Raw genomic sequence first — 14,934 nt, forward strand, 5'->3', positions numbered from 1 at the left:
TAACTATTTTTTATTTATTTATTTATTTATTTATTTTTTTCTTATCTTAACGGTAAAATTCCTTGAGTCTCTGGGGCGTGTGTGTGTCCGTCTGGTGGTTGGTCTGGTCGCTTCGTGGGTTGGTCGGTGCGTTCATCGACCAGACCCATCACTGGCTTTATCACTCCTGCCTCAAGACTCACACTGTTGCTGGCGACTTGTTTTCCAGCCAAGCCCTCGCGTCTGCCTTTATTATCTTTATTATCCCCCCTCTCTCTCTCTCTCTCTCTCTCTCTCTCTCTCTCTCTCTCTCTCTCTCTCTCTCTCTCTCTCTCTCTCTCTCTCTCTCTCTCTCTCTCTCTCTCTCTGGTTTCATTGTGGTTCCTCCTTCCTCTAGTTTAATCTTTCTTGTCCTTCTCGTCCTCGTCTTCGTCTTTAGATTCGTCCTCCTCCTCCTCCTCCTCCTCCTCCTCCTCCTCCTCCTCCTCCTCCTCCTCCTCCTCCTCCTCCTCCTCCTCCTCCTCCTCCTCCTCCTCCTCCTCCTCCTCCTCCACTTAAGGACTGCAGGGCATGTTCCAATTTGGGTATCCTATGTAATCCTTCTTGTTCTTCTTGTTCTTGTTCTTCTTCATCATCATCATCTTCTTCTTCTTCTTCTTCTTCTTCTTCTTCTTCTTCTTCTTCTTCTTCTTCTTCTTCTTCTTCTTCTTCTTCTTCTTCTTCTTCTTCTTCTTCTTCTTCTTCTTCTTCTTCTTCTTCTTCTTCTTCTTCTTCTTCTTCTTCTTCTTCTTCTTCTTCTTCTTCTTCTTCTTCTTCTTCTTCTTCTTATTATTATTATTATTATTATTATTATTATTATTACTGTTATTTTACCCTTACTAAAAACTATTTATCTTATTGTTACAGGTACGGCAACCCATAACGTAAGGAAGTCATAAGGAGAAGGAGAAAAAGAGAGAGACCTAAGGTAAGAAAAAATAGATTGTCTCTCCCACGTTTTCTCAGTACGTAGGTTAGGTTAGGTTACGTTAGGTTAGGTTAGGTTACGTTAGGTTAGGTTAGGTTAGGTTAAGTTAGGTCAGGTTTGCTTAAGGTTAGGTTAAATTAGATCAGGTTTACTTAGATCAGGTTTATTTAGGTTAAGTTAGCTTATATTATGTTAGGTTAGGTTAGGTTTGCTTAGGTTAGGTTAGGTTACGTTAGGTTAGGTTAGGTTAGGTCAGGTCAGGTCAGGTCAGGTTTGCTTAGGTTGGATTACATTAGGTTACGTTATATTGAATTAGATTTCTCGTTTTTTCTTGCTAGTCTCCTTCTTTTTTGCTTATTCTTTTATTTTTTGTCTGACCTCAAAAAATCTTCCCAGGGTACGGTACTAAATCACGTTATCTCCTGTAGCTCATGAAAGGAGAGGGGAAAAAAAAATCCATGAGGTCTTGCAGTGTGGGCGCTTCTTTAATGAAAACACATTGAATTTTCAAAGCTCTCCTCGTGGGGCAAGTTTTGCAAAGCTGGAATTAATTTTGTGGCTCTTCTTTGTGGTCTTTTTCCCGGCATATTTTCGTCCCTCATCAAACTCTGGGTCTTGGGGAGTGAGCCGAGAGAGAGAGAGAGAGAGAGAGAGAGAGAGAGAGAGAGAGAGAGAGAGAGAGAGAGAGAGAGAGAGAGAGAGAGAGAGAGAGAGAGAGAGAGAGAGAGAGAGAGAGAGAGGTGAGTAGGGATGATGTAATAGGGAAAGTTGAGATAAAAATGTATAGAAACGTGCTTGGTAATTTCCAGGTTAAGAAGAAATATCAGGTAATTTTAAGTGACTGGTTAGAAGGAACAAGAAATTAGTGTGCATTCCTCTCCACATTCCTGCCGTGTGTGTGTGTGTGTGTGTGTGTGTGTGTGTGTGTGTGTGTGTGTGTGTGTGTGTGTGTGTGTGTGCCGTCTTCCTGGTTTAATTTTCAGTTATCTTCGTATTTGGTTTTCCTTCTTTTCGTTCTTTCTTTCTTTTTCTTTTCATCACAGTTATCATCGCCATCATCATCATCATCATCATCATCATCATCATCATCATCATCATCATCATCATCATCATTATTATTATTATTATTATTATTATTATTATTATCTTCTTCTTCTTCTTCTTCTTCTTCTTCTTCTTCTTCTTCTTCTTCTTCTTCTTCTTCTTCTTCTTCTTCTTCTTCTTCTTCTTCTTCTTCTTCTTCTTCTTCTTCTTCTTCTTCCTATACGCATTTCCCTCTCGTATAGTTCCTCTCTTTAGTCATTAATTTCTTCCACTCACACAGTCTGGAATCTGTTCTTGTTGCGGTCTTCTCATTCCTCTGTTTTGCTCTTCATCTTTACCGCGCCCACACACACACACACGAGAGAGAGAGAGAGAGAGAGAGAGAGAGAGAGAGAGAGAGAGAGAGAGAGAGAGAGAGAGAGAGAGAAAACAACTGCAACCTTTATTAATGATGCGGTTCGTGTAACATCATCAGTAAATTTTTCTGCTGGAGAAGACTGGAAATTAAGACTGGAGACTCCCTGACCTAACGTAACCAAGATAGATGAAGGCGTAGGCAAAGTCTTCGTAAAGCTGAGGAATGGTTAGGTTAATGGGAAGTGTAAGTGGCTATCCAAGATTTTCAAAGCAAATATGGCAGATTTTATATTTTATTTATTTATTTATTTTTTCCTTCCTGTAAGAGGGGATTTTGACTTAAGGCAATAAAACTGATTAAAAAAAGAAAATACTGAAATTGCCAGTCCCAAAATTGTGCAGTCAAAAGGGTTGTTAAAATTGTGAGGTTAGTTTTTTTTTTTTTTCCTTATGTAGGAAAGGCACCGGCCAAGAGCAACAAAATTAGAAGGAAAAAAAAAAAAAAAAGCCCACTGAGATCCCCAGACAGAATCAGAAACCATTGCCTTAAAACCTCCTTCTCTGTACTTTTATTTCGGAGAGCGTGTGGTTTCTTAATTTTCACTCATCCAAAACACAGTGATAATAATGGTGATGAGAAACTTTCGCCTTTTTACTATCTTACGACATGTTTCATTCTTTCAAGACATAAGAACATAAGAAATAAGTGAAGTTGCAAGAAGCGAACAGCCTTACACGTGGCAGTCCCTGTATGAAATATACCTTCCTATTTCCATCTATTATCCCCATCCATAAACCTGTCTAAATTTCTCTTAAAGCTTCCTAATGTTCTAGCACTAACAACAGGACTCTCATTCCTAAACGCTTTGCTCCTCATCAAGACAGTTTCTAAAGGTTACAGGTAATTAGTTGGGTTCTCATAGGTGTTTTTCCCCAATCCTTCTTAAACCATCACTAGAATCTTACGAACTTTCTTGAAAACTCGAATCACTTCCATTAGAGCCATTAAAAGGAGACAGGATATAGCACATACATACTTCACCTTATCACAAACAGCCTTGTAAGGGCCAGGAGGTCTGGTGCTGTTTGTTATTTCCTTGTCTTCTCTTTACATCACTCCGCCATTTGGTACCACGGGCAATTTCTAAACATAAGTAATCACCAGTTTTAATCATAATAGATACAGAGAGAATGGTAATGAATGAGTAGCTTTTCCAAGTACTGATGTGTTTTTACCCCTTCATTAAAACAAATAGATAAATATAAAGTTATCATCATAAATTTCATAGAATATAATGCTATCCAGAACACACTTAAACTGATGGCGAGGTACTGAAGAAACTAATTAACCCTTTTACTGTTTTGGTCGCCTTCTGCTAGCGTTTGGAATACCATAAAAAAATAAATAAATGCAGGGACAGGAAGAAAAGATACGAAAAAGAAGTACAGTTTGCCTTTTTTAGATTGCATAATTATTTGAGACTGCAGTACAAGTTTTAAAAAGGTTACAAATGAAGGGAAAAATACAGCATTATTTGAGGCCGAAGTACAAATATTTAAAACATTGCAAGTTAAGGGAAAGATCGCGTATCAGTGAAGGGTTAAGTCCAGCGGGAACGTGGTGCATCTTTACGAGAATCTGGTCACAGCGGAGTGTAACGCGCCCCATGCACTCTGTTCCCCACACTTAGCACAAGATATCGCCGAATCGGAAGCTGTCCAGTGTGGGGGCGGGGAAACAAATGGCTCCTTTACCCAACAAATTCCACAAGGAGAGGTCGGCTGAACGGGATCGGATTTTTCTAAAGAGAACCTTCGTATCCGTGGAAAGCTGACTGTTTGAAAATACTGAAAGGATGCACGACTGGCGACGACACTCCTTTTATTCAACATTCTTCTTCCTCAGCGGACTGCGAGCGAGTACTTGGAGGAAGCTCAGGTACAGATGTGTTTAAGTTTACGATATTTGCTTTCTAGTGATGTCGCGAAGTCGAAACTGCTTTTATTCATCATTCTTCACTACCTGGAACAAATTCAAGCGCAGAAGAGGTGAAGTAGTTAAGTTCAGCCTGATGTTTACTTCCTAGCCATGTCACAAACCAGAGTAGTCTCTCTCAGCCGTAACCGCTTTGTGTAGGAGGGTAAATGTGTTCAGAAATTGCCTCCAGTCATCACCTGTGGTTGTAAAAGTGTCCACTGAGGCAGAGGAACAGTGGCCCCACGTGAAGCGGCTCGATTTATTACGCTCTTCTTTGGCTTACCGACGGAGTGACACACACACACACACACACACACACACACACACACACACACACACACACACACACACACACACACACAGAGAGAGAGAGAGAGAGAGAGAGAGAGAGAGAGAGAGAGAGAGAGAGAGAGAGAGAGAGAGAGAGAGAGAGAGAGAGAGAGAGAGAGATATTTATTGACCACATCATACGAATTAGAAATACAACCCTAAGTGTGGTCCATAGCTTGAAATCGCGGTATTGTAACACCAAAAATGAAACACCTCACGCATTTATCCGAAAAGCATCAGACAAACTTATGATCAGTGACGCTTAACACACACAATTAAGACGAAACTACATCCCTTACGAAGGTGGACACACTCACACACTCTGCCTCAGTCTGTGCATCGCCGTGGCATAGGCAGGAGTTCTCTTGCTCTGTTCTTTGTGGGGTCGGCTAAGAAAACAGTATTAGCCAAATGAAATACTTCCCGGCAAGAGGAGAGTGGAGGAAATTGCAGGACATTTCACTTCACGTTCCTGCGGCGCCTTTGGGTCCAGCTCTTGAAGACTGAGAGATGGCAGGACGCGGGAAGACAAATGGAGGGCAGAAAATTCGCGGGCTTTGAAGTGTGTGGAATAGAGGCGGAGGAGCAGCGTCTCCCAGCGGGCACAGCGGGAGGAAGGGATCTTAGATTTTCCCAGTAGCCGCTCTCGGGGCAGCGGGCCGCCTCTCCTGCTGAAGAGGCCGAGAGAGATGGATAGATAGATTAGTGTGTGGAGAACGTGGCGGAAGCTGGGCTGGATGTCAGACTTTCACTGCAGTCTGTTCAGTCGTGTTCTGATTGAGAAGGGACTGGGAGTAATGGGTTCAAGCTTGATGGGAAGAATTGGTTTTCAAGTAGAGTGGCAGACGACTAGAATAGACTTTTTTTTTTTTTATGTAAGGAGTGTCTGACCAGAGGCAACGTAAGTGGAGAAAGGCCTATTAAAGATGAGTCCCGTAATTTAGAAATCACTTGTTTAATCCAAAATAACATTGTATGGTGCCTTGATATATCGACCACTTAGTAATTGCATTGTTCGTGTTTAATCAATAAAAAGATTTAAAAGAATTAGATAAATTTATAGATAGCGATAACAATTATATGGGTATAGGTAGATATGCTTAATGGCTCTTGCTGTTATCCTTATCTTCTAAAGCTCTAATTAGTGTCAAGTCAATAGGAAGATCTAAAAAAAGTAAATAAATTTATGGGTATGGTTAACAGGAGAATGTAGGAGAAAATGCCTAGTGGCTTCATGCACTTACCCTTAGTACTCCTTTTTTATTTAAGAATGAACATCATCTACAGAAAAGCTATAAAAAATGCCTACTGAGCGTGCTAGTCCCCGAAGAGTGTAGTCAGAAGGATTGATTAGTGATTGCTGCTTCTCCGGTCGTCTGAACCTCCGCACCGCCACGAGGAAGAAAGAAAACAGCGAGCCACGTAACGTTAATGGCTCACCAAGCAGGGACTGTCTTCCGGGAACAGGAGCGAGAGATTTAGCGACTCAGAAGGCCAGTTGGGTTGCGAGCTCCCGGAACCAGAAAATTTGCTCTTTTGGAAGCCAGACGCAGCGTGCAGGAGGGAGGTGAATGATGCTCGGTGCACGTGTATTGTGATCTGAAGCAGGCAGTGAGATGAGACGGCGGGCGAGTGGTGAGGCAAGAGGTGAGAGCACGGGAGGCGAGGCAGGCGAGGGTGTAGCGTGACGGGGCAGTGTGAGGAGTAGAAGGGGGATTAGGAACTGAAGTGTTAAAAGGAACAACGTGTGAAAGAGTGAGGATTAACAGCATACTCGAGGGTCCTGTGGCGGCTTTCAAATAAACGACACAGGCCAATGATTAGTTTTAACTTAGAAAACACAGCTCTTTTTTTATTTCAAATAATTTTTTTCATTTCCTATGTGTAATGTTTGAAAAAACTAGTAAAACTTGTTGAGAGAGAGAGAAGAGAGGAGAGGAGAGACATAAGGAAGGAAGTCTGGAGGAAAGAAGGAAAGGGCAAGATAAAAGTACCTGTGAAGTTTAAAACAAAACAAAAAAAAAAGAATAAAAGCGAAGAAAGGAAGATAGGGAGGAAGGAATAATAAAAGGTATAGAAGGATTGGGGAAAAGATGAAATGTAACCCACTTATGAGATTAACATGAGAGAGAGAGAGAGAGAGAGAGAGAGAGAGAGAGAGAGAGAGAGAGAGAGAGAGAGAGAGAGAGAGAGAGAGAGAGAGAGAGAGATTGCCTACTTCTTCACTCATTCTCATCCGTAAATCGTCCCTTTTTTTTTACACCTCCTTCATTTGGCTTCTTTTCATACTAGTGACCTTGACTGCCACTTAGTGATCTTCTTCTTCTTCTTCTTCTTCTTCTTCTTCTTCTTCTTCTTCTTCTTCTTCTTCTTCTTCTTCTTCTTCTTCTTCTTCTTCTTCTCCTCCTCCTCCTCCTCCTCCTCCTCCTCCTCCTCCTCCTCCTCCTCCTCCTCCTCCTCCTCCTCCTCCTCCTCCTCCTCCTCCTCCTCCTCCTCCTCCTCCTCTTGTACTGAAAACTCACAATTAAAGTTGGAGAATCATACGGGAAAGAGAGAGAGAGAGAGAGAGAGAGAGAGAGAGAGAGAGAGAGAGAGAGAGAGAGAGAGAGAGAGAGAGAGAGAGAACATAAGCCGACGTTTTTTTGCCTCGCCGTATCAAAAATGCGTTTAGAATGCTGTTGCTGTGTACGAGTATATCAAAACCCAAGCCCTGGAGGGAGAGGGGCCATACACACACACACACACACACACACACACACACACACACACACACACACACACACACACACACACACACACACACACACACACACAAACACGTATTCACTTGTCGCTCTGTCTCTCACTCATGTGTCCGAGAGAAGGAAAACCATGATATCAGTTTGGCAGACTTACAACGCTTCAAATGTCGCTGGGATGTGCAGAGACCCCATGAGGAGCTTACACTGAGGTGAAAGCTTCCTTCGCACAGAGGCCTGGAATATGTCGAGATGAAGGGGTGAGGGAGGGATAGGTGGAAGTGAATGAGGGAGGGAGGACTAGCTGGAAGTGAAGTGAAAGTGGGGGCGACTAGGTGGAGGTGAAGGGGGGTAGTTGGGGGACTGGGTGGAAGTGAATGGGGGAAGGGGGAATTGGCTGGAGGTGAAGGGAGGAGTAGAGTAGTGTGTGTTGTAACGAGGCGAGCAGAGACAAGGTGTGGGGGAATCTCGCCAGCTGGGGACCCTCGGCGGGATGGCAGCGAAGCACCCAGCTGTGTCCCACCCCTCCTTGCACCGCCAGCCCGCCGGAGGGAGTCAGCGAGGCACGCCAAGCCAAACGAATATCAGTGGCAGGCTGCGTCAGGGATTAAGCGATTAGAGGAATGACGGAAAAAAAAAAACTCTTTCTTTATGGAGGAAAAACAAAATCGATGATGTTTGATCTTCTTTTCAGGACATTGCAAGCAGCAGTGGGTGAAGTGCCATGACTTGCTGAGCGTTGTGGTTAAGTAGCAGAAGCGCCCTGCGGCTGCAAGTGGAATTAGGTCACGATGGCACTCTGCTTCAGGAGGAGTAGAGAAGCGACGCGCAGAGCATTTTTGTAAACGTTGGTTGGTTGAGTGCTCGCCACTCTGCAGCAGGGACGGGAGATCTGGGTAGCCAAAGTCTGATCTGCACTGGAGGTCGAGATGGTGATTCGAGGCAATATTTAGTAGCAAAATACGTCTGTGCTTCCATAAAGTTTTTTGCGATACCCTCAGACAGTCCCCGTCCTTTGGCTGTCTGTAGGATAAACACACGGAAATAATCACTGGAGTTTCCTGCTGGGACGAGGTCTGGGTTTAGACAAAGGAAAGGAGGACGGAGTAGGAGAGTGGTGCTGCAGTGGCGTCACTCGCGAACCCAAAGAGCAACACTCGTGTGGAGAGTCCAGACAGAGTGAGGGATGGTCGTGCACGCGTTGTGTTCATCTCTCCGTCTTGGGATGAATGGTGAGCGTCTTTTGTTGCCATGCAGGTAGGAGGTAAATCACGCACTGCTCGCATGTCCAGACTTCCCAGCAGTAAAACCTCAGCTCGTGGTGAGAGAGAGAGAGTAGAGGGAGAAAGAGATAGAGGTGAAGAAAGCTTCCTGTTGGCGAGTCTGTGTTGGGAAGTCTGGCAATACTGCATAAATTGGAAAAGTATAAGTTTATGGATTTCGAAGAGATAAGTTTTGAACTTGCTCACTTGACGCCTGGCCGGGGAGGCCCAAGGTCGTCGGGGAGTGGCGGCAAGTGGTGCCTGCCACGGGCCGCGCCGACTTGAGGGGAAAACAACAAACACCAACTTCCAAACTGATGAGTGTCCTTCGATTTTACGGCTCCAGAGGGTTTGACTTGGAGAGGAAGTGAAGAAGAGGCGCTTGAAAACTACACTCCGCAGTTTAAATCAGCTTTTCGCTGCGAGAGTGAAAGGCGGAGAGGCGCCTTGTTTGGCGGGCACGAGTGCCCCGAGAGTTTAGTTGTAAACACGACCACACTCTCCAACACTTTGACTTTATTTTCCAGTACCTTGACAAATAAGAATAACACTTTGATATTACAGAAACGCTGACGTCATGAAACCTTATTTCGCAACACTGACATCACAAAAACACCGACATCGTGAAACCTTTCCTCATATCATCGCACCACTGATAGCATCGCAAGTGATCACGACCTTTACTGATCACGCATTCAAGCAAGAAGGCACAAGAGGAAAACCAGCAATCAGATTAATACGGCTGAGAACACAATTAGCAAACAACAAGCACGACAAACACGGCGCGGAGTAGCCGGGGTGGCGAAGTGAGCAACGCCGCATGTGTGGCCGAGAGAGCGCTGGCTGTCTACGCTGGGGTGTGGACTCAGCACCTGGGGACGGACGTAACTTAGGGCTGATGGCAGAACCATGAAACACACACACACACACACACACACACACACACACACACACACACACACACACACACACACACACACACACACACACACACACACACACACACACACACACATATGAGGTTACACTTCTCACTCCCTCTTCAATTTCTTATTTTTTTTCCTTATCATTACTATCATCAACATTGTATCCCATGAGATGCCGCACCACATTTCTCACCTCTCATCTTTTTCTCTTTCTTGCCTTCCGTCTAACCACATTACGCGGGAGGTGACCGTATTTTCATTCTCTCTCTCTCTCTCTCTCTCTCTCTCTCTCTCTCTCTCTCTCTCTCTCTCTCTCTCTCTCTCTCTCTCTCTCTCTCTCTCTCTCTCTCTCTCTCTCTCTCTCACTAAAAAATAAGTTTTGTCGATTGACTTACATTTTTTATATTAGTATCCTTCTACTTTTCACGATTCAATCATCTGTAATCTTAGGGGAAAGTTTCTAATCACATTTTTTTTTTTTTTACTTTTTTGTACAGGTCCGGACCTTATTAAAAAAAAAAAAAGTGGAAAAAAAAATCATCTAATAATTGGGATGTGTTCCTTACTTAAGGATGCCATAGCCTCTACAGCATCCATCCGTCACGTCCATACCTGCACCTCCCCCTTCGCCGTCCATCAGCTTGCATGCGGCGGGGCTGAGCAGGGCAGAGCGGGGCGAGGCAGGAAGAAGGGAAGGGAAGGCATTACTGTTTATCTTCCCTTTAAACTAACGTCCGCAGCAATGATTCTCAGACTGAGGGAGAGAGATTTCTATGAGCGACAGCTGGATTATTAATGAATTTCTAGTTTGGGTGTGTGTGTGTTTTTTTTTTTTTTTCTCTATAAATTGTGTAGGATGAATGGAAGGGAAGACATTACTGTTTATCTTGCCTTTGAACTAACGTCACCAGCAATGATTCCCAGACTGAGGGAGAAATTCTCTTGTGGGATAAGTGGATTATTAATGAATTATCATAGAGAGAGAGAGAGAGAGAGAGAGAGAGAGAGAGAGAGAGAGAGAGAGAGAGAGAGAGAGAGAGAGAGAGAGAGAGAGAGAGGCATAAGAAGTAAATTTGAAGGAAGGAAGGCGAATAAAAGGATCTGTGAAGTTTAAGACAAAAAAAAATAGATATACATAAAAGGACGCGGAGATGGAAATAATGAACGGGAGGGAAAGGATTAAGGAGAGATGATTCAAATTGTATATGAAAGAAGGAGCCTCCGAAGAGTGTTGCTCCCCCTCAGCAGCATACCAAGCAGTCGTCTTACGGAAAAGATCCAAGAGCAGTAACAAATTCAGTAAAATAAGACCGTCCTATTGTCTCCGCCGTAAAAGCATGAAGGAGGCGTAGGAGGCAAGATTCAGAACTACAGGAATCTAGGAATAAGAAGAAAGGATAATGGTTAGAAGGAAAGTAGGTAGAAGAATAAAGGTTAATTGAGGCTTAAACATGATGGGTTCAGAGATTAGCATTACCTCAGCGAATACTAAAGAACCAGTTCAGTTTACTAGCTACCTTGAAACTCCTCTTAAACAAGGTCAGATCTTAGGATTGATTGACTGATTGACTGTTTGTATTGATTGCATCTCTCCGCTACAATAAGGTCATATGGCGCCGCACCTCAGTAAGTATAGAGGGCGGGACTCATAAGCTTCAGTCAACCTCATTTAATTTTACTCAAGCGTGACATAATAGTGTGGTTTAATTTTAGCGTATCATTTTGGAAGACACCGCTGATACCAGAGTGAGTGATCGAGTAGTAAAAGCCTCTTAACACCTGCAGTTTTATTCTTGCTCATTAGAATCGCGTGAGGTGACTAAAATGGAATAAATGTCTCAGTGGTGCAAGTTTAAGATATAATCATAAGTTTGAAAGACGCCATTCACGACAATAGTAAGTAGTAGAGTAATAGTCAAGTGGTAAAAGCCTCTCAATGTAAGTAGAATTAAGGGAACTGAAATAGAATAAGTGTCACAGTGTAAAACAGTATGCAAATCAAGCTGCGTACAGGCTCATACAGTGTACAGGCCAGACAATACGTGGGCCATACAGAATATACATAGCGAGTGAAGTAACAATCAAACAGACACACAAAACCCCATAAACAAGCATTAACACACGCAAAAGAAAACGGATCTAAGCAAATATACACACCAAACACTACTTGAGAATGAAAACACACACACACACACACACACACACACACACACACACACACACACCATCAATTCTCCCCCTCAGAACACACCACCAGCATAATGCCACGCTAAAATGTGGTTAATAGTACACAACACGGCATCGTCCCCTTGTGCTTTAGTGGCGCGTGTCAGGCCTGCGTGGCTGCCTGGGGTGAGAGAAGGGTGATGCTGCAGCTTTTACGACCATGTTCAGAAACACCCCCTGCGCCGCACCTCCACTACACTCAAAAAGGCTCTACTTAGTTTGAATTTACACGTGTTTTTAAGGGTGTTTTTACGGTTCAAGTGACACATTAACAAGTTTTCTACATTATTTACAGGAGAAACGCTATCAAGAACCCGGCTGATCATCTGTGTGGCCTTTGAAAAATAGTGTTGGTGAGAGAGCAAAGCGTTTCAGATTACGGGCCTTTGGGAGGATAGGAAATGGGGTGATATGAGACCCATCTATATTGACGGGGGTGATTGCCTGTTAGGTGATGGGGAGAGTGGCTGGGAAGGTAGGAATCGATGAAAGAAAGAGAGAAGGAGGAGAAGAAAGAGGAGGGTGTTGATTATAATATTTTCGTGACGAGGAAAGGAGTTAGCAGGGTATGTAGGAAGGAGAGAGAGAGAGAGAGAGAGAGAGAGAGAGAGAGAGAGAGAGAGAGAGAGAGAGAGAGAGAGAGAGAGAGAGAGAGAAGGGATATTTCTCCTCAGGTATTTAGAGAGAGGAGAGGGAAAGATAGATAAGAAGGAAGAAAGAAGAGAAGGAAAATAGAAAAAAAAAGAAGAAAGGACAAACAAAACAATAATAATCTTCATCACTTTAAATAATTACTGACCATTATGACGTGTATGTGTGTGTGTGTGAGAGAGAGAGAGAGAGAGAGAGAGAGAGAGAGAGAGAGAGAGGGTGTGCGTGCGCCAGTTCCTCTCATGTCGTTTCTCCTGCATATTCTCGCGCATGATAAGAATGACAGCAACAGTAACAGTGGTACAATCTCGGCCTTACATTAGCGTCTCTTGATTCTCCCTTGTCGACCTGCTGTACACCACCACCACCACCACCACCACCACCACAGCCCGTCACCGTCGCCCTTCATCACTCACAAGGCGACTGAGCTGGACTTACAAACCCCTCAAGTCATAACACAGCCTGACTTTCTTTCTTCATATATCTTTTTCATTCTTGTTCTTCTTTCATATTCACTTCTCTGCTGCTTCATGTTATTTTCTCTTCCTCCTTCTCCTCCTCCTCCTCCTCCTCCTCCTCCTCCTCCTCCTCTTCAGTTCTTCATGTTCTCTCGCTGTCCTCTTTGACATTCCCTCGCATTCTTCCTCCCTTCTTCTTTTCTTCTTATCCCTTCGTTCGTTCGTTCGTTCGTTCTTTTCTCCTCTCCCTAATAATCTTTCTCCCCTTCATCCTATTCAGTTTGCTCTTTCCATCTTCTGGTCTTTCTTCCTCTTTTGATATGTGCCCGCCCTTTATCTCTCTCTCTCTCTCTCTCTCTCTCTCTCTCTCTCTCTCTCTCTCTCTCTCTCTCTCTCTCTCTCTCTCTCTCTCTCTCTCTCTTTTTTTTTTTTTTTTTATTTAAACAAAAATTTACATCAGGCTTAAAACAACACGTTTTTTATGCTGTTATTTGAAAAGCCTATACTTAAATGTAAGGAAGAAAATATATACAAAAAGTAAACTCATCCTAATATATATATATACGTATATATATCGTATATAGACATGATTAACACAGCACTAGTGTGGGGGGTTGTGTTTTACGCCACCTGTGTGCAGCCACTTTCACCTGCTGGAGTGTCATTGTCTGTGTATCACTCGTGGCTGCCGTAAACACATTCCACAGTCTGGAGGTTCTAGCTGTGTAAGAGCGCTGGTGCTGCCTCGAGTAAGATCGAGGCACTTGCACCAGCATGTCATTGGAGGTGGTGGTCCTGGACTCCTCTGGACAGCTCGTGGTGGGAGCCTTATCGAGCTGAGATGAGGGACCTCCAGAACCCGGGCCTTGTGCTGGACCACCAGCGCCGACACGTCCCGCCGATGCTCTAGCGACGTGACTCCGGTCTGCTCCTCCTGCTCTCTCTCTCTCTCTCTCTCTCTCTCTCTCTCTCTCTCTCTCTCTCTCTCTCTCTCTCTCTCTCTCTCTCTCTCTCTCTCTCTCTCTCTCTCTCTCATCTTCTATTCCCTGTCATTATTCTCTTCCCTCTATTTTTTTTCCGTTCCCCTCTTTTATTTTTTCCTTCTTTCTCTTATTTTTCTCTCTTCCTAGTTCCGTTCCTCAGTTTTTTCTATTCTGTTTCCTCTTGCTTTTTCTCTTTCTTCGCATTTGCAGTATGTATTTCTTCTTATTTTTTTTTTATATTTGTGTCCCTTGTACTGTATTTTTTTTGTTTCTTTTCCTCTTTCTATGGCTTTTCTTCTTCCTTTCCCTTTTTTTTATTTGCCTTTTTCTATTCATTGGTAAAGCGTGTATATATATTTTTTTCTTCTATTTCTTCCCTTCTCGCTTTCCCTGTTTTCGTCCACTCATCTCCTTCAATCCGTTTTTTTTTCTTTTTTTTCGAATTATCCTTTTTCCTTTTTACAAGTCAGCCAACTTTCTCTTCCTCTCCTTCCATTCCTATTCCGTGTCCCTCTTCCAATCACCTCTCCGTTTTCCAGTCTCCTTCCTTCCTTCCCATCTCCCCTCTCCATCCTGTGCTCTCTCTCTCTCTCTCTCTCTCTCTCTCTCTCTCTCTCTCTCTCTCTCTCTCTCTCTCTCTCTCTCTCTCTCTCTCTCTCTCTCTCTCTCTCTCTCTCTCTCTTTGCACTGTCCCTTTTTCTCTCTCCACCAGCAGCGTTTTCCTCCTCCTCCTTCTCTCTCAACCTTTACCACTATTTCACATTCTCTCCCTTTTACGAACGTACTATTCTTCTCTTGTGTCTCAATCCCCCTTTCTCTTTTCTCCCTAGTCCTCTTGGTTGTCGTTCTCCTCCTCTTCCTCGTCCTCCTCCACCTCCCACGGTTTCTCTCTTCTCATCGCCTTTCCTCAGCCTCTCCACAGTAAGATTTTGAAACATAACAGCGTGACTCACCAAAACTCCGCCACTAAATATAAATAAACAAAACACAAGGGCCACGTAGCAGGGTGGCGGCAGCGGCGGCGGCGGTGACGCG

The 14,934-nt window shown here is 43.7% G+C and overlaps 1 protein-coding gene across 1 annotated transcript in view; it reads left to right on the forward strand.

Annotated features, from left to right (window-relative positions):
* The first annotated feature begins 883 nt into the window (after positions 1-883).
* The window catches only part of LOC135090356 (neuropilin and tolloid-like protein 2), a 194,856-nt gene continuing 180,805 nt past the window's right edge, over positions 884-14,934 (forward strand). The window contains exon 1 of the mRNA XM_063987118.1: positions 884-946. The gene's annotated coding sequence lies outside the window, so the exon portion shown is untranslated. The remainder of the gene's footprint in view (positions 947-14,934) is intronic.

This window comes from Scylla paramamosain, chromosome 3, assembly GCF_035594125.1.
Source record: "Scylla paramamosain isolate STU-SP2022 chromosome 3, ASM3559412v1, whole genome shotgun sequence".
Taxonomy (NCBI): domain Eukaryota; kingdom Metazoa; phylum Arthropoda; class Malacostraca; order Decapoda; family Portunidae; genus Scylla; species Scylla paramamosain.